General features: G+C 45.4%; 1 long non-coding RNA gene across 1 annotated transcript in view; it reads left to right on the top strand.

Moving 5' to 3' along the window:
- Nucleotides 1-997: 997 nt before the first annotated feature.
- LOC121278278 overlaps nucleotides 998-19148 on the top strand; it is a 41501-nt gene continuing 23350 nt past the window's right edge. The window contains exon 1 of the long non-coding RNA XR_005943089.1: nucleotides 998-1076. This is a non-coding gene — a long non-coding RNA (uncharacterized LOC121278278). The remainder of the gene's footprint in view (nucleotides 1077-19148) is intronic.

Raw genomic sequence — 19148 nt, 5'->3', positions numbered from 1 at the left:
AAATGCAACACACATACACACAGATTAGAAATGAGAAGTTGAGTCCAAAAATAAAAGTTAAAAAGATATACGAATCAGTCTTTGGCTTGTCCTTGAGGACTAGATAGTGAAACGTTGTGGCTGTGAAGTTGTGTGATTCTGGTAGAGCTGACTTTGGCGGTTGAGCAGTTGGTTTGGAGACACTTGTTCTGCAGGTTAGCTGAAGAGCTGTGCTGTTTCCTTTTTGACTGTGGCTTTGCTGATGTGTGACTTGCCTCCAGCAACAGAGAAATAGTTTTTTTTACCTGCACCCGCAGGTAAGAACACCCACACTAGCACACACATACCAGATTTGCAGCTGGCTTTTTAACCCCTGTTCTTGTGTATTCCTGGAAGGGAAAAACAAACATGTCTTTGACCCAGGATCTGCCTTCTTTCAACTCAGATCATGTCCCCATTCTGAGATATAACTCAACAGGAGATGGTTTCTGCTGAGATCATAATCATTCTTCATTGTCTCTGAAACAACAGGAGATTAGAGTTCAGCCTTTTGCATTGTATCTCTCCCTTTCAAGTACCCCTGTCTGAAGTAGGCGTTGGCACCTTTTAGGTGAAACATTCCATCCTCTCTGGACTAGTCGGTCAAGTATAATCCACATAGGAATTTTCCATCAAGTGGTTACTTTACAGTCTCAGCCAGCTTTTGCTCGTGTGCCCTTTTTTAAAAAGCATGTGTCTTCCTCAAAGAGTTCAATGTGCCCTTAAGTAATTTGGGCTGTGATCTGCTGTCATGACAATGTGTTTTTGTTTGTTAATCTCTCTGTAACTGTCCCCAGTTGACATTTCAGTCATGGTAAAGCTGGAACAACATTTGGGGAGTTTTTGCCTAAACTGCAATTATTGATAAGGGAGAGCAGCTGATGGAATGAGATAATGCCATAAAAACATGAAATCTCATGGAGCACTGAGAAAAAGGTCTTGTTTTTGTAAAATGAATGTTAGAATAGATACTTTGGAATTCATTTAAGACCTGGCCAATGACGGATCTTGAACTCAGAAACCGTAACATGGTTTGGATTCTCTGGTGAACTCACAAGGTATGTGTGCTCCTAAGTGTATGTGTAATAATTGTCAATAATAGTTATCACTGTATGCTTAATTTCTATGAGAGACTTTTATCTCATTATTTTGTGGAAGTAACTTATAAACTTATAAGTGGGTACATCCATCCTCTAACAGAGATCTTGAGCTTGTGCTGCCTGAAAGAAAGGAGGGATTTGCATTAATATAGTGCCTTTCATGACCTCAGGATGTCCCAAAGGGCTTTGCAGTTCATGAAGTGTAGTTATTGTCGTAATGTACATTTACGTTGTGGCCAGCTAATGTGGAGCTTACTACCTAACAACACAATGGGAGCTCTTTCAGCAAATGGTTGCATTTAAGCAGGCAGCCTGCCACGACCTTCTCAAGGTCAGTTCGGAATGTGCAATAAATGCTGACCTTGGCAGCAATGCCCACACCCTGTGAATGGATAAAATAAGTTATGTTCACAAAGACAGCTGGACTCCACCCATGCCGAGCAACTTGAAAACAAATACTTGCCACTGTTAGAATGTCGATCCTATGCCTATTTAAAGGAATGCAGTTTGAGGGCAGGGTGTCTCAATATGCTCCACTCCAGAATCAGCCTAGGCCTGGATTTCTACTATACCAACCGGAATGAAGCTGAAATCACTAAACTTGCAGTCGAGAGGCAAGAAGTATTTCTGTAGTTAAAGTGTAGGGTTCAGGATGCTGCAGCACTGTGACCAACAGTGACATCCCTAAGTATTATTTCCACATTAACTGTACTTGCAACTTTATGGAACCATATAGCAGTGATGGACCCATGAAAGTTACAATGACCATGAAGAGGGTCTCTAGTCTTCACTGAGTCATCTCATCTCAGCCGAGGTGGCAGTAACAGCTCTACAGCAGGGCTCAGTACCACTCACTCTGTGCTAAAGGACACGAGAGGGGACAGATTGTCTCAGGTTCTTGCTGGTGAGCACAGGCCCAGCAGGCTGAAAGGCTTTCTCCTGTGCTGCCATTTTCGTGATTAGGCGAGAGGAGAACAGAGTTTTGGGTGAGTGCGGGTTTCTGAAGAGTGCATTGAAATAGTTGAAACCAGAGCTAACAAAAGCATGGATGGGCATTTCGGCAGACAGACTGGTTCGATCTGAGGCATGGAGGGGAATGGAATTCATGGCTAGGGAACAATTTGTGGTGGGGGACAGAAGACAGTGATTTTGTTTTTCTTTCATGTGATGTAGGTATCGCTGGCAAGGTAAGGATGTCAGACTTCCTTCTCTAAAGGACATGAGTGAAGCAGATGGGTTTGTAACAACACTCAGTGATAGTATCGTGCACGACCACAAGCTTTATATTTCATATTGATTTATCGAATTTAAATCCCTCCAGCTGCTATTGTGGGATTTGAATCCATGCCCCCAGAGCGTTAGCCTGGGCCTCTAGATTACTAGTTGAGTGATATTCCCACTGCACTGCCATCTCCCAGGATAGTATGTCCCAATACATAACTGGAAGAACTTACGGGCATGAATTTTACGTTCTGAGGTTGGGCACACGCCTGACCCGAGTGCATGTGAAATAACATCGGGCCTGTGTCCCAACATTAGTTTATGCACGCGAGCAATATTGAGGTCGGTGGGCACGCGGGGGAGCCAGAGCCACACCCGCTGACAGTTAAAGGGCCAATTAAGGCCATTGAAAAGCCTATTGTCCATAATTTTACGTTGCCCGCATGGTTTTACGCTTGAGGCACAGGCAAAATGAGCAGGCCGGAGGGCTGTTTTTAACAAATCGTCATCCAAGGGTAGGATAAAAAGGGTCTGGAGCATTGCCACTGTGAGTTGTGAGGAGTTTAGGAGATAATTTGCTGCTGGGTGCTTAGTGAAACTTAACAGTTTTATCTCTATTTTGAGCTTCAGTCTTTGCATTGTTAGCCTTCATTTCAGGCTTCATTGGTGTCTCCAAGGCCCCTAGAACCATAGAACCATAGAAAAGTTACAGCACAGAAGGAGGCCATTGAGCCCATCTTGTCCATGCCAGCCCAAGGACACCCAGGTGCCCTTTCTAATCCCACCTTCCTGCACCCGGCCCATTGCCCTGTAGCTTACAGCACTTTGAGTGCAGATCCAGGTACTTTTTAAAAGAGTTTAAAGTCTCTGCCTCTACCACCAACTTGGGCAGCGAATTCCAGACACCCACTACCCTCTACGTAAAAAAGTTCTTCCTCATGTCCCCCCTACACCTTCTGCCACTTATCTTGAACCTATGTCCCCTGGTTCTAGAATTCTCCATCAAGGGAAACAATTTTATCCTGTCCACTCTATCTATTCCCCTCATAATTTTGTACACCTCAATCAAGTCACCTCTCAGCCTTCTTTGTTCCAAGGAAAATAACCCCAACCTATCCAATCTCTCCTTGTAGCTAAACTTTTCTAATCCTGGCAACATTCTTGTAAACCTCCTCTGCACGCTCTCCAGAGCTATTACGTCCTTCCTGTAATGTGGTGACCAGAACTACACACAATACTCTAGTTGTGGCCTCACCAGTGTTTTATACAATTCCAACATTATATCCTTACTTTTATATTCTATACTTCTGCCAATGAAGGAGAGCATTCCATATGCCTTCTTTACAATCTTGTCCACTTGAACTGCTGCTTTCAGGGACCTGTGTACTTGTACACCAAGGTATCTCACTTCATCTACCCCCTCTTAATATACCTCCATTTATTTTGTAATCCCTGTAACTGTTTGACCTCCCTAAATGTATGACCTCACACTTCTCTATGTTAAAATCCATCTACCACTTTACCGCCCACTCCACCAACCCATCGAGATCATTTTGGAGATTATGGCTATCTTCTACACTATCCACTATTTGGCCAATCTTTGTGTCATCTGCAAATTTCCCAATCGTGCCCCCCATGCTCACATCCAAATCGTTAATATATAACACGAACAGCAAGGGTCCCAACACCGAGCCCTGTGGAAACCACTTGAGACAACTTTCCATTCACAAGGGCATCCATCGACCATTACCCTTTGTTCCTGTTACAAAGCCAACCTTTTATCCAGTTTGCCACATTACCCTGAATCTCATGGGCGTTTACTTTCCTGACCAATCTGCCATGTGGGACCTTGTCAAATGCCTTGCTAAAATCCTGGAGGATTTATACAGTATGGACCCTTCCTATAACCAGGCAGTGCTCACACTCCGCATGAGCTCCTCCACAATAAAGACCATGGCACACATACCCTCGTGGATCTCCACCAGATAATCCTGCACAACCCTCTGGACATCCAGCATCTGTTGCCTAATGGATGACGCCAGAGCTCAAAACCTGCCTCGGACTCAGCATCGTCCTGGTCTCCAGGAGTCCTCTGACTACTGGCTTCCCACAGAGGACGTGGCTGATGACACCTGTGTGGCAGCCTCAGACTGTAGCAGAGCAAAGGAATAATGAAGCTCATGCTGCAACCTGGTGGAGCAAACCATCCAGATGCTGAAAATGAGATTCCAGTGCCTAGACGGGTCTGGTGGAGTACTCCAATATTGTCTACAGAGGGTGTCACGCATTGACGTCGTCTGCTGCATCCTTTACAACCTGGTGCTGCAACAAGGAGAGGAGCTGGCTGAGGAGGAGATGGAGGAGCACTGGCCAGACAAGGGAGGGGAGCTGGCGAGGGAGTTACTAGATTTGTGGTGGATGATGATGGCATGGAGTGAGGACATGCCATAAATCTTCACATAGCCTCTGAGAATATTTGAATCCTGTCTGGCCGAGGGCAGCTCACTTGTGCTCTGTGATCAGGGTCATATCATAGATACACAGCCATGAAACTTAAGAAGGATCTGATGCTTTGTCCACCTTCAGCACCTGAGCCCTTCAGGAGCACAGCGTCACTGGTCACAGGTGCTGAGGAGATGGGGGCCAGCCCCACCTTAAAGTTGCTGAGAACACACAGAGAGAATGACGGATCTCTGGGATGCCTGCCCACGACCTTCCGGCAGCAATAACAAGCACAGCCGAGGTGCAGGCATCAAGAATGTGTCCATGAGACCTGATCATCACTTTGGTCTGAAGGCTGCACTGAGCACAGGGAAGAGGCCCTGGACTGAGACTCCTGCCTTTATCTTGTGCAGAAAGGTTTCACATCTGAGTAACAAAAACACTGCTCATCAGAACAAGGAGCCATAGGCAGGATGACATTCTTGGGAGTTTATTTACAATAGTGAACATTATGTACAACCGGTTAACATCCGTGCCTGGACTTTGCAACTACATCTTTTTAACTTTCCTAACACTGCCACTACATCTTGGTGCTCTCTGGACATTCACAGTAGAGGTGGAGGCAGCCTACTGACTGCTATGCCCTATTTGTGATGACCTTGACGGGCATCCTCGGGAGGGCTAAGACCTGGTGGGCCCCAGCCTGCTTTCAGGGCCCTGCTGTGTGGCACTGGCCCCCTCCTTGGTCTCTGGAGCTGGAGCTGCTGAGGTCACAGGAAGAGGGGAGTTAGGCGGGCTGGAAATTCGAGGAGTCAGCTGGGTGGATGGTCCCCGGAATGTGCACCTACTGATCCTCTTCCCCATGGGTGCCCGAGGGCCCCTGGCTGACTCGTTGAGGAGAATAAGTAACTGGAGTGAGATAGAATTGCCCTGCACCCCTCTTGCATACATTGTCGGAGGCCAATAATGGCATCAATGATGGAGTTCAGCCAGCACAGCTATGCAGGAGCAGCATCCTGGGCCAAATTCGCCATGGCGGCTGCCATCCAGCAGTGTTGACCTCTGTGTGTTGGCATGATGGCGCTATCACCTCAGCCTGAAGCCGGACAGAATCCTTCATCGTGCCATGCAATCTGAGGAGTGCAGCAGACATCCCTTCCTGATTTTTCCTCGCTTGCCTTTGCAGCTCCAGCAACTGAGACATGACCGAGCACAGAGGCTCATCATTTGACTTGGACTCAGCAAATTTCTGGCCTCCAGCAGTCCACCAAGCACAGGACACTGGGTAAATCCCTGCCGCTGCCTTTTGCGGATCTCACCATCAGGAATGACCCAGCAGAGGTGGTGGCACAGTGGTATGCCGTCAGGAGGGGGTTGCCCTGGGAGTCCTCAACATTGACTCCAGACCCCATGAAGTCTACTGACATCAAATCAAACATGGGCAAGGAAGCCTCCTGCTGATTACCATATTGCCCTCCCTCAGCTGATGAATCAGTGCTCCTCCATGTTGAACACCACTTGGAAGAAGCACTGAGGGTGGCAAGGGCGCAGAATGTACTCTGGGTGGGGGACTTCAATGTCCATCACCAAGAGTGTCTCGGCCGCACCACTACAGACCATGCTGGCCAAGTCCTAAAGGAAATAACTGCTAGACTGGGTCTGCGGCATGTGGTGAGGGAACCAACAAGAGGGAAAAACATACTTGACCTCATCCTCACCAACCTGCCTGCCGCAGATGCATCTGTCCATTGACAGTATTGGTTGGATTGATCACCGCACAGTCCTTGTGGGGACAAAGTCTCATCTTCACATTGAGGATACCCTCCATCGTGTTGTGTGGCACTACCACCATGCTAAATGAGATAGATTTCAAAGAGATCTAGCAACTCAAAACTGGGCAGCCATGAGGCACTATGGGCCATCCACAGCAGCAGAATTGTACTCGAACACAATCTGTAACCTCCATGGCCCGGCATATCCCCCACTCTACCATTACCATCAAGCTAGGGGATCAACACTGGTTCAATGAAGACTGCAGGAGGGCATGCCAGAAGCAGCACCAGGCATACTTAAAAATGAGGTGTCAACCTGGTGAAGCTATAACACAGGACTACTTGCGTGCCAAACAGCATCAACAGCAAGTGATAGACAGAATGAAGCGATCCCACGGCCAACCGTTCAGATCTAAGCTCTGCAGTCCTGCCACATCCAGTTGTGAATGGACAATTAAACACTGGAGGAGGAGGGTCCACAAATATCCCCATCCTCAACGATGGGTGAGCCCAGCACATCAGTGCAAAAGACAAGGCTGAAGCATTTGCTCCAATTTTCCATCAGAAGCGTCGAGTGGATGATCCATCTCGGCCTCCTCCGGAGGTCCCCAGCATCACAGTCTTCAGTCTTCAGCCAATTCAATTCACTCCACGTGATATCAAGAAATGGTTGAAGGCACTGGATACTGCAAAGGTTATGGGCCCTGACAATATTCTGGCAATAGCATTGAAGACTTGCGCTCCAGAACTTGCTGTGCCCCTAGCCAAGCTGTTCCAGTTCAGCTACAACACTGGCGTCTACTTGGCTATGTGGAAAATTGCCCAGGTATGTCCTGTGCACAAAAAGCAGGACAAATCCAACTCGGCTAATTACCGCTCCATTAGTCTACTCTTGATAATCAGTAAAGTACTGGAAGGGGTCATTAACAGTGATATCAAGCAGCACTTGCTTCGCAATAACCTGCTCATTGATGCCCAGTTTGGGTTCTGCCAGGGCCACACAGTTCCTGACCTCATTACAGCCTTGGTTCAAACATGGACAAAAGAGCTGAACCCCACAGGTGAGGTGAGAGTGACTGCCCTTGGCATCAAGGCCTCATTTGACTGAGTGTGGCATCAAGGAGCCCTAGAAAAACTAGGGTCAATGGGAATCAGAGGGAAAAGTCTCCTCTGGTTGGAGTCATACCTAGCAAAAAGGAAGTTGGTTGTGGCTTTTGGAGGTCAGTCATCTCAGTTCCAGGATAACTCTGCAGGAGTTCCTCAGGGTAGTGTCCTCGGCCCAACCATCTTCAGCTGCTTCATCAATGACCTTCCTTCTATCATAAGGTCAGAAGTGGGAATATTCGCTGATAACTGCACAAGGTTCAGCACCATTTGCGATTCCTCAGATACTGAAGCAGTCCATGTCCAAATGCAGCAAGACATGGACAAAACCCAGACTTGGGCTGACAAGTGGCAAATAACATTCACACCACTCAAGTGCAATGACCATCTCCAACCAAAGAGAATCAAATCATCTCCCCTTGACGTTCAATGGCATTACCATCAGTGAATCCTGCACTGTCAACATCCTGGGGATTACCATTGACCAGAAACTCAACTGGACTAGCCATTTAAATAATGTGGCTACAAGAGCATGTCAGAGGCTAGGAATCCTGCAATGAGTAACTCACTTACTGACTCCCCAAAGCCTGCCCACCATCTACAAGGCACAGTCAGGAGTGTGATAGAACACTCCCCACTTGTCTGGATGAGTGCAGCTCCCACAACACTCAAGAAGCTTGACACCATCCAGGACCAAGCAGCCCGCTTGATTGGCACCACATCCACAAACATTCACTCTCTCCACCATCGACACACAGCAGCAGCAGTGTGTCACCTACAAGATGCACTGTAGGAATTCACCAAGGCTCCTTAGATAACACCTTCCAAACCCACTACCATCTAGAAGGACAAGGGCAGCAGACACATGGGAACACAACCACCTGGAAGTTCCCCTCCAAGTCACTCACCATCCTGATTTGGAAATATATCACCATCCTTCACTGTTGCAGGGTCATAATCCTGGAACTCCCTTCCTAACAGCACTGTGGGTGTACCTACACCACATGGACTGCAGCGGTTCAAGAAGGCAGCTCACCACCACCTTCTCAAGGGAAATTAGGAATGGGCCTAGCCAGCAAAACCCACATCCTGTGAATGAATAAAATATAAGGAAAGTGTGATGTGCTCCCCAGATTGTGATCCCCAGGCTACTCTGAAGCCAGGTCCCACTGAGGTATGTATCTCATGTGCTGCTGGAGAGTATGGATGAATGCTGTGATGGGACTTCAAGGAGGGTGCCTTCAGATTCCTCTCAGAGGTTTCTTCGGAGCTTGAGTTGAGGACGTTGGCTGTGGCTTCTGTCGGCTGTTTCCCAGATGTGCCTGCAAAAGCAAGGAGAGATAATTTGTGCTTGTCAGTGCCCTATGAAACCGGACACATCATTCACAGAATGATTGCCTGATGGATATTGCACTCTGGACTCACTTGGTTGAGCTCCGCTGACCTCACTGTCAGCACAGGACAGTCCAGATCCTCACTGGCCAGCTGGATGGCTCTATGTAGAAAGCCCGTGAGGATCTTGATTTCAGGCGTTCCTCCACCAGCCTGTAACCCCTTCCTCTTGTTGTGTGCCAGCTTTTCCTGCATGAATAGAGATGGAGGGAATGTAAGCAGGTTGCCTGCCAGGCCAGATGATGTATGCCTGGCATGTGTGGGTGGTGAGTGGTTCAATAGACAATGAGGACAATGAATGCCTGGGTGAGAGAGTAAATCATGATGTCTGTGCATGCTGATGTCCCTTGAACTAGCAGCAAGTGAGGGCCCTGCGGATGTGTTATGATGCGGCAGATGATGTGTACCAAGTGGATCAAATCCACGAGCAAAACTTGATCATGCAGTCACAACGGTTTTGCAATTTGTATTTATTTTGAGATGCATACCCTGAATTCAGAAGTATTCCAACAGAGGGCGGTAGTGAAAAGTGACTGAACCATTCTGGGAGAAGTTACCGCAGACACCGTGACTCAGAAGGGGATTGAGGAGAAGGCTCTTGCACTCAACAGGAGCAAGAGCATCCAACAGAGGGCGGTAGTGAGAAGTGACTGAAGCATTCTGGGAGAGGTCACCGCAGACACCGTGACTCAGAAGGGGATTGAGGAGGATCCACTGTCAAAGAACAGAATAGCCCTAACATTAAATTGCTGTAGTGTTTCCATCCCTCTCTCCTCCTCAAACCAAAAAAAAAGAGGGAAAGGCAATACCTTCAGGAGTGCACCAGACCTGGAAGGGCCACCCTTCTGAAAGTGGATTTTTTTAAAAAGCAGCTGATTGGTGAATAAATCCTGGTAAGTTTTTTTTCAATCTATTAAAGTTATTCATTGCTTAATACTGAGGTAGAAGCTAAAAAAAAGTATAGATTTGTACTGTACAAGTATAATTAGTCAAGAAACAAAGTTCCAAGTTAACATAAATAAGGCCCTGAGCTGGAGTATTTTTTAAGGGAGTAACTTGCTTAATCGAGAGGAACGTCATGGCAGGAGAACTCAGGCCCATGATATGCTCCTCCTGCAGGATGTGGGAAATGAAGGACACTTCCAGCGTCCCTGGTGACCATGTGTGCGGAAGGTGTGTCAAAAAGCAGCTTCTAGCTGGATTTCGAAGCTGGAGCTGCGGGTGGACTCATTGTGGAGCATATGCATTGCTGAGCAAGTCGTGGATAGCACGTTTAGCGAGGTGGTCACACCACAGGTGAAGATTACACAGGCAGAAAGGGAATGGGTGACCATCAGGAACAGTAAAAGACTCAGGAAGGTAGTGCAGGAGACCCCTGTGGTCATCCCCCTCTCTAACAGATATACGCTTTGGACACTATTGGGGGGGATGGCCTCTCAGGGGAAAGCAGCAGCGGCCAAGTTCATGGCATCATGGGTGGCTCTGCTGCTCAGAGGGGTGGGAGGAAAACATGTGGCAGGGCTATAGTGATAGGGGGTTCAATAGTTAGGGGCACAGACAGACGCTTCTATGGCCACAAATGTGAATCAAGGATGGTATGTTGCCTCCCTGATGCCAGGGTCCAGGATGTCACGGAACGGCTGCAGGACATTCTGGGGAGGGAAGGTAAGCAGCCAGTGGTCGTGGTACACATTGGTACCAACAACATAGGTAAACTAAGCGATGAGGACCTGCAAGCTTAGTACAGGGAGCTAGGAGATAAATTAAAATGTAGGACCTCAAATGTAGCAATCTCAGGATTACTCCCAGTTCCACGTGCTAGCGAGAGCAGTAATAAGAGTATAGGTCAAATGAACACGTGGCTGGAGAGATGATGTAGCCGGGAGGGATTCAGTTTCTTGAGGCACTGGGACCAGTTCTGGGGAAGGTGGGACCTGTACAAACTGGACGGGCTGCACTCAGGCAGAGCTGGGACCAGTGTCCTTGCGGGGGCTTTTTCTAGTTCTGTTGGGGAGTATTTAAACTAGTGTGGCAGGGGGATGGGATCCCAGGAATAGGATCAGATGGGTCAGATTCAGATCAGAAAAATGGAGGTAGAACATTAGTTTGGGATATTGTGATAGACATTGAGTTACAGGAGAAGCAAAGTTTACAAAGTGTCCAGCAAGGGAAATTGACAGGGCTAAACTGTTTATACTTCAATGCAATGAGTATTACAAACAAGGTAGATGAGTTAAGGGCACAGGTAGACACATGGCAGCAGGATGTCATTGCTATAATGGAGACCTGGCTAAAGGAGGGACAAAACTGGCAGCTAGATATCTCTGGTTATAGAGTCTTCAGCCACAATAGAGAAGGAGATAAAAAAGGAGGGGGGGTAGTACTAATGGTTAAAGAATCAATTCCAGTTGTGAGAAGGGATGATATACTAAATGGGTGAACAAATGAGGCTTTATGGACTGAGCTTAGAAATAAAAAAGGGGCAGTCACACTGCTGGCAGTAAGAACAAGGGGGCAATAATAGTAGGAGACTTCAACTATCCTAATATAAACTGGGATTCAAACAAGATAATGGGCACTCAGGGAGAAAAATACATGCAGTTGTCTAGGAAAATTTTTTCCACCAATTAGTGACAAACTTAACGAGAGGAGGTGCAATTCTAGATCTAGTCTTGGGGAACAAAGAAGGGCAAGTGGGTGAAGTGACATTTGGCGAACATATTGGGAACAGTGATCACAATTCAGTCAGATTTAGCATTACCATGGAGAAAGACAGGGATAAGGCAGGAGTAAAAGTCTTGAACTGGAGGAAGGCAAATTTTGCAGAAATGAGAAAGGAGTTGGCTGAGGTGGACTGGACAGCACTGCTGGAGGATAAAACAGTGGAAAACCAGTGGGAAGTGCTAAAAAACGAGATCCTAATTGTGCAAAGTAGACATGTCCCCTGCAAAAATAGGAGTGGTCCTGCCAAATCTAGACCCCCCCTGGTTGTCCAGAGGAAAACAGGGGAAGATCAAACAGAAAAATAAAGCGTGCGATAGGCACAAAGAACTAAGTGCTGCAGATAGCGTAGACAAATATAGGAAGTGCAGGTACGAAGTAAAAAAGGAAATAAGGAAATCAAAGAGAGGGCATGAAAAAAGATTAGCAAGTAAAGTTAAAGATAACCCAAGGATATTTTACCAATACATTAATGCTAAAAGGTTAGTTAAGGAAAAAGTGGGACCTATCAGAGATGAAGATGGAAACTTGTGTGTAGATGCAGAGGCTGTGGGAAGGGTTTTGAATGAATATTTTGCCTCAGTGTTTACAAAGGAAAGGGAGGATGTAGATATAGTAGTCCAGGAGGAACACTGTGAGGTATTGGATGGGATAGTCATAAAGAGAGAGGAAGTACTCGAACGGTTGAAATCCATGGAAGTTAATAAGTCACCAGGGCCAGATGGATTGTTTCCGAGGCTGCTGAAGGAAGTCAGGGAGGAGATGGCAGATACTCTGTATCTTCACCAGATACAGGGGAGGTACCGGAGGACTGGAGAAATGCAAACGTAGTTCCACTGTTTAAAAAGGGATCAAAGGAAATGCCAAACAATTAAAGGCCAGTTAGTGTTATATCGGTGGTGAGCAAATTAGTAGAATCAATCCTGAGAAATAGGATTAACTGTCATGTGGAAAGGCATGGACTAGTCAGGGATGGTCAGTATGGATTTGTTAAAGGAAGGTCTTGCCTCACAAATTTGGTTGAGTTCTTTGAGGAAGTGACAAGAAGGTAGTGCAGTGGATGTTGTGTACATGGATTTTAGTAAGGCATTTGACAAGGTTCCACATGGTAGATTGATTAGGAAAGTAAAAGCCCATGGGATTCAGGGTAATGTGGCAAACTGGATAAAAGGTTGGCTTTGTAACAGGAAACAAAGGGTGAAGGTCGATGGATGCCCTTGCGAATGGAAAGTTGTCTCAAGTGGTGTTCTACAGGGCTCGGTGTTGAGACCCTTGCTGTTTGTGTTATATATTAACGATTTGGACGTGAACGTGGGGGGTACGATTGGGAAATTTGCAGATGACACAAAGATTGGCCGAATAGTGGATAGTGTAGAGGATAGCCAAAATCTCCAAAACAAGATAGATGTGTTGGTGGAGTGGGTGGTAAAGTGGCAGATGGATTTTAACATAGAGAAGTGTGAGATCATACATTTAGGGAGGTCAAACAGTTACAGGGAGTACAAAATAAATGTGAATATACTAAGAGGGGTAGATGAAGTGACAGATCTTGGCGTACAAGTACACAGGTCCCTGAAGGCAGCAGTTCAAGTAGGCAAGGTTGTAAAGAAGGCATATGGAATGCTCTCCTTCAATGGCAGAGGTATAGAATATAAAAGTAAGGATATAATTTTGGAATTGTATAAAACCCTGGAGAGGCCACAACTGGAGTATTGTGTGCAGTTCTGGTCATCACATTACAGGAAGGATGTAATAGCTCTGGATAGAGTGCAGAGGAGGTTTACAAGAATGTTGCCAGGATTAGAAAAGTGTAGCTACAAGGAGAGATTGGATAGGTTGGGGTTATTTTCCCTGGAACAAAGAAGGCTGAGAGGTGACTTGATTGATGTATACAAAATTATGAGGGGAATAGATAGAGTGGATAGGATAAAATTGTTTCCCTTGATGGAGAATCTAGAACCAGGGGACATAGATTCATGATAAGTGGCAGAAGGTGTAGGGGGGACATGAGGAAGACATTTTTTATGCAGAGGGTAGTGGGTGTCTGGAATTCACTTCCCAAGTTGGTAATAGAGGCAGAAACTTTAAACTCTTTTAAAAAGTACCTGGATCTGCACCTAAAGTGCTGTAAACTGCAGGGCTATTGGTCAGGTGCAGGAAGATGGGATTAGAAAGGGCACCTGGGTGTCCTCGGACCGGCATGGACAAGATGGGCTCAATGGCCTCCTTCTGTGCTGTAACTTTTCTATGGTTCTAGTAAATGCATCAAGACTTCAGAGATTTTTTTAAAAAACCTATATTAAACATTTATTAACAAAAGAAAAGATTTCAATCACATACATAGGCCTACAAATTACCACTATAATAACTCATAAACTCCCTAATTAATCTGGCTTCCAGTTACACCCTCATTAAGGCAATGGTAAAAAATTGGATTTTAAACAGATCCAGCCAGTTAACGCAATAGCCTGGACAGTAGAATTCAAAGTGACTTTTTCGAGCCTAGGTTTCTGTAGACAGCAAGCTTAATGCGCAAGTACTGGAGGCTTCTTAAACTTCTGTTAGATCTTACAATGCCTTCCTCCTGACACATAGCCTCATTCTCCTTTATACATGGTTCTCCCTTTAATGTGTGAATTCCATTGTCCATATGTCTTTAGAACTTTACCTTCCTCATAACATAATTCTTTTCATGTTGTCACTATATTGTCAATAGTCCTTGAGAAAAATAAACACGTTCCTTAGCTTGCTTGCCTGGCTGTTTGTAAACAGACTGAAATCCCTTTGAAAACCAAATCTCCTTTTCTATGTAATAATGCAAATTCCCTTTAAATCTTACATGCTAAGACTCCAACCTTGTTTGCTCATTAACGTTTTAAAGACACTTCCACACCTTACCTCTTTTGGTAACTTCAACCTGCAGTCTGCTTGGTTACAGGATGTAATTAAATCTCTCTCTCACACACACACACAAAAACACACAACCCTCCATAAACCAACTTTACACTAAACCAAAAAATATTATGAAAATTATTATACTTTCATCACAGGATGTGTGATGGGTTTGTGAGTGTGTGAGTTGAGAGTGATGAGAACAGTGACTTACCCTGGCGGAACGGAGGAGATCATTTATCGTTTTGCGGCACTCTCTTGCATAGTGTTGGCGCTGACCACCACCTCCCAAGCTGTATTGGTGATGTTGCTGCCCATCGTGCAGCCAGAGAAGGGGGTAGAGGACATCGCGGTGGGCCTCCACGGCATCCAATAGGCACTCGAGGAATGCCCCATTAAACCTGGTGGTTGAAGCCTCTTTGCCTTTTGGGGCCATGTCTCCTGTGCAGCAGTCATGGGCTGGAAACACTGAGAGGTGTGCGCAGAGCTGCACTTTAAGTATGATGCCCAGCATCATGAAACGGTGAGGAGACGAGAGCCTGCCCGCCATTGAAACAATGTGTTTCCCAGGAATGGATGATTAATGCGGCGGGTTTGGGATGATACAGTGTGAAAAATCGCTATTGTTTTAATTGTCCCCTGCCGCACTTACTGCAAATCTGGGACGATTCTGCCCCTAATCTTAAATGTTGACAAGGTCTCTGCTTCAGTCATTAACTCTGATTGTGCACTCCATAGCTTCTGCTCTCTATTATGAATCTGTTGTATCTTGTCAAATCATCTTTCACTCTAAAAGGAGAGTTTATCTGATACCATCACCACCTTTGTGATTGACATTTCCGTTCTTCTGATTTTTCTTTGAAGGTCTCCTCTTACATAATCCCACTGTCTCAGCTTTCACTTTTCCAACGTGGATTGACTCCATCACACCTTCCAATGCCACTGGCTTCACACACATGCAGCTGTGTGTCCCTGTGCACCATCATCTTGTTTCCGTAACATTACTGCGCACAATCTGATTCCCCTCATTCGTTTCACTTTTAGTCCCTCAATCCTGCAAACCAACTAAATTAGATATTTGATTTATTAATCTTCAATGGTGTCCAGCACACTGGGATGAGAGAATCATGCTACTTGCATTCATATTTGCAATACTGAGAAAGTGTGAGCATACATTTATATATTCAATTTCATGACATCCCAAGGCACTTCACATCCAATGAGGTCCTCCTGAAATGTAGCCACTGTTTTGTTATGAAAAATGGTGGCCAATTTCGGCACCACAAACTCTCAGAAGCAACAATGAGATCAATGACCAGGCAATCTGCTTTAGAGACGTTAGTTGAGGGATAAGTATTGACCAGGATATTGGGAAGAACTCGCCTGCTCTTCTTCAAAATAGTGACATTGAATCATTTACATCCAGTTGAGAGAGCAGACCAGGCCTTGACTTAACATATCCAAAGGAACAGCTTCCCCAACTGTGCAGCTCCCCCTTACTGCTGCGCTTGAGTGTCAGCCTTGATTCTGTTTGTGGGCCTGTGAAGTGAGGCTTCAACCTATGTCATTTGGGCTTAGAGACAAGAGTGCTGCTAACTGAAGTGAGAGTGACACAGTGCACTTATATCTCACCATAATAAAGTTATGCAGTGGTTTGGAAAGCCCGAAAGGAAGATTTCCAATCCTGCATCTCAGCTTTGACGGCAGCTCACATTCTGTTCCAGCAAGGTAACTCCTTCTCCCCGTTCAGCTAGATTTTAAAGATCCCATAACAGTATGTTCAAAGAAGAGCAGAGGAGCTCCCCTCAGTTTCCTGGCCAATAGCTATCCTTCCATCAAAACCACCAGAACAGATTAGCTTGTCATTGTTCACATTGCTGTTTGTGGGAGCAGCTGGCTGTGCACATATTAGCTGCCGCATTCCTTACATTACATACCACTGAATCACAGAATCACAGAATTTTAATGGCACAGGAGGAAGCCATTCGGCCCATCATGTCTGCACCAGCTCCCCAAATGAGCATTCTGACCTCGTGCCATTGCTCTGCCTTTCCTCCGTACATTTGCACATTGTTTCTATTCAAGTAATCATCTAATGCCCTCTTGAATGCCTCGATTGAACCTGCCTCCACCACACCTCCAAGCCGTGCATTCCAAACCCGAACCACTTGTTCTGTGAAAAAAAATGTTCTCACGTCACATTTGCTTGTTTTGAAATCACTTTAAATCTGTGCCCTTTTGTTCTTGATACTTTTACAAGCGGGAACAGCTTCTCCCTATCTACACTGTCCAGAGCCCTCATGATCTTGAACATCTCTATCAAATCTCCTCTTAGCCTTCTTCTCTCCAAGGAGAACAATCCCAACTTCTCCAATCTATCTTTGTAACTGAAGTTTCTCATCCCTGGAACCATTCTTGTAAACCTCTTCTGCGCTCTCTCCAATGTGTTCACATTCCTATAATGTGGCACCCAGAACTGTATACAATACTCCAGCTGAGGTCGACCAAGTGCCTTATATAAATTCAGCATAACTTCCTTGCTCTTGTACTCTATACCCCTATTAATTAAACCAGGATACTATATGCTTTATTAACTGCTCTGTCCATCTGTTCTGCCACCTTCAATTATCTATGCACACATACACCCAGGTCTTTCTGCTCCTACACCCCTTCAAAATTTCGCCCTTTATTTTACATTGTCTGTCCATGTTCTCCCTACCAAAAGGCAGCACCTCACACTTCTCCACATTGAACTTCATCTGCCACTTATTTGCCCACTGCACCAACTTTTCTATGTCCTTTTGAAGATTTACATTTCCTCCTCACAGTTTACAACACTCCGAAGCTTTGTATCATCTGCAAACTTTGAAATTGTCCCCTCCACACCAAGATCTAGATCATTAATATATATCAGCAAAAGCAAGGATCCCAATACTGGGAAACTCCACTACAAACCTTCCTCCAGCCCGAAAAATATCCATTAACCTTACTCTCTGCTTCGTATGTTTCAGCCAATTTCGTATCTATATCAGCGACTACATTTCTAAGAGGCACTTTTTTCCTGTGAATTACTCAGCAATGTGATCCAAGTTGCTCTAGAAATGCAAGTTTTTTCTTTAAAATACATTTCAAAATAGCTCTGTTCCCATTCCCCAATTCTCCAAGGAATTCGCTGTAAATGAACGCAAGGTTCTAGAAGGCAGCTCATCACCATGTTCCAAGAGCAGTTAGGTATGGGCAATAATTGCTCACCTTGCCAACAACACCTACATCCCATAAACAAGTGCATAAAAAAAAAATGTAATAATAGCTTAAGAAATCATGGAACTAGCAAACACTATGTGGCCCTTCCATTGCATTATGAAAGGACTGAAGGAGGGAAAAAGAGTATATGGAGAGAGCTGGGGAATAAGAGTAACTTTTTTATCCATTTATCCATGATTGCCCTTGACAAAAGGACAGACATATTGGTGGATTGGGCAGACAAGTGGCAGGCAAAGTTTAGTGCAGAGAAGTGTGAGATGATTCGTTTTGGTTGGAAAGATATGGTGAGATAGTATAAAATAAAAAGACAGCCTCTAAAGGAGGTGCAGGAACACAGGGATCTCAGTGTGTATGTGCATAGGTCATTGAAGATGGCAGGGCATGTTGAAAGAGCAGTTAATAAAGCATATAGTATCTTAGGCTTGATTAATGGGGCATTGAGTACAAGAGTAAGGAGGTCATGTTGAACTTGTATAAGACACTAGTTAGGCCTCATCTGGGGTATTGTGTCCAGTTCTAGGTGCCATACTTGAGGGAGGATGTGAAGGCATTGGAGAGAGTACAGAGGAGATTCACAAGAATGATTCCAGGGATAAAGAACTGTAGCTATGAGGATAGACTGGAGAGATTAGGACTTTTTTCCTTGGGGAAAAGAAGGCTGAGAGGAGACTTGATAGAGGTATTCAAGATCCTGAGGGGTATGGACAGGATAAATAGTGAGAAACCGTTCCCATTCAAGAGAACATCAAGAACTAGAGGGCACAGATTCAAAATAATTGGCAAAAAAAGTAAATGTGATATGTGGAAAAATGTTTTCACCCAAAGGGTGGTTGGAGCCTGGAAAAAACTTCCTGAAAGGGTGGTGGAGGCAGGTTGGATTGAGGTATCAAAAGGGAATTCACTTGCTACCTGAAAAGAATGTGCAAGGTTACGTGGATAAGGCAGGAGAGTGGAACTAGGTGGAATTCTGTTTCAGAGAGCCAGTGCAGACTTGATAGGCCAAATGGCCTCTTTCTTCACTGTAAAGATACTCTGATACAAGCTGGTAGTGAGCTGCCTTCTTGAACTGCTGCAACCCATGTGGTGTAGGTGCACCCACCGTTTGATACAACTGAATGGCTTGCTAGGTCATTCCAGAGGTCACATTGCTGTGGATCTAGAGTCACACATAGTCCAGACTGGGTACGGAGGGCAGATTTCCCACCCTAATGGACATTAGTGA

This window comes from Carcharodon carcharias, chromosome 5 (assembly GCF_017639515.1).
Source record: "Carcharodon carcharias isolate sCarCar2 chromosome 5, sCarCar2.pri, whole genome shotgun sequence".
Taxonomy (NCBI): domain Eukaryota; kingdom Metazoa; phylum Chordata; class Chondrichthyes; order Lamniformes; family Lamnidae; genus Carcharodon; species Carcharodon carcharias.
This window is presented reverse-complemented; position numbering and strand designations above follow the sequence as displayed.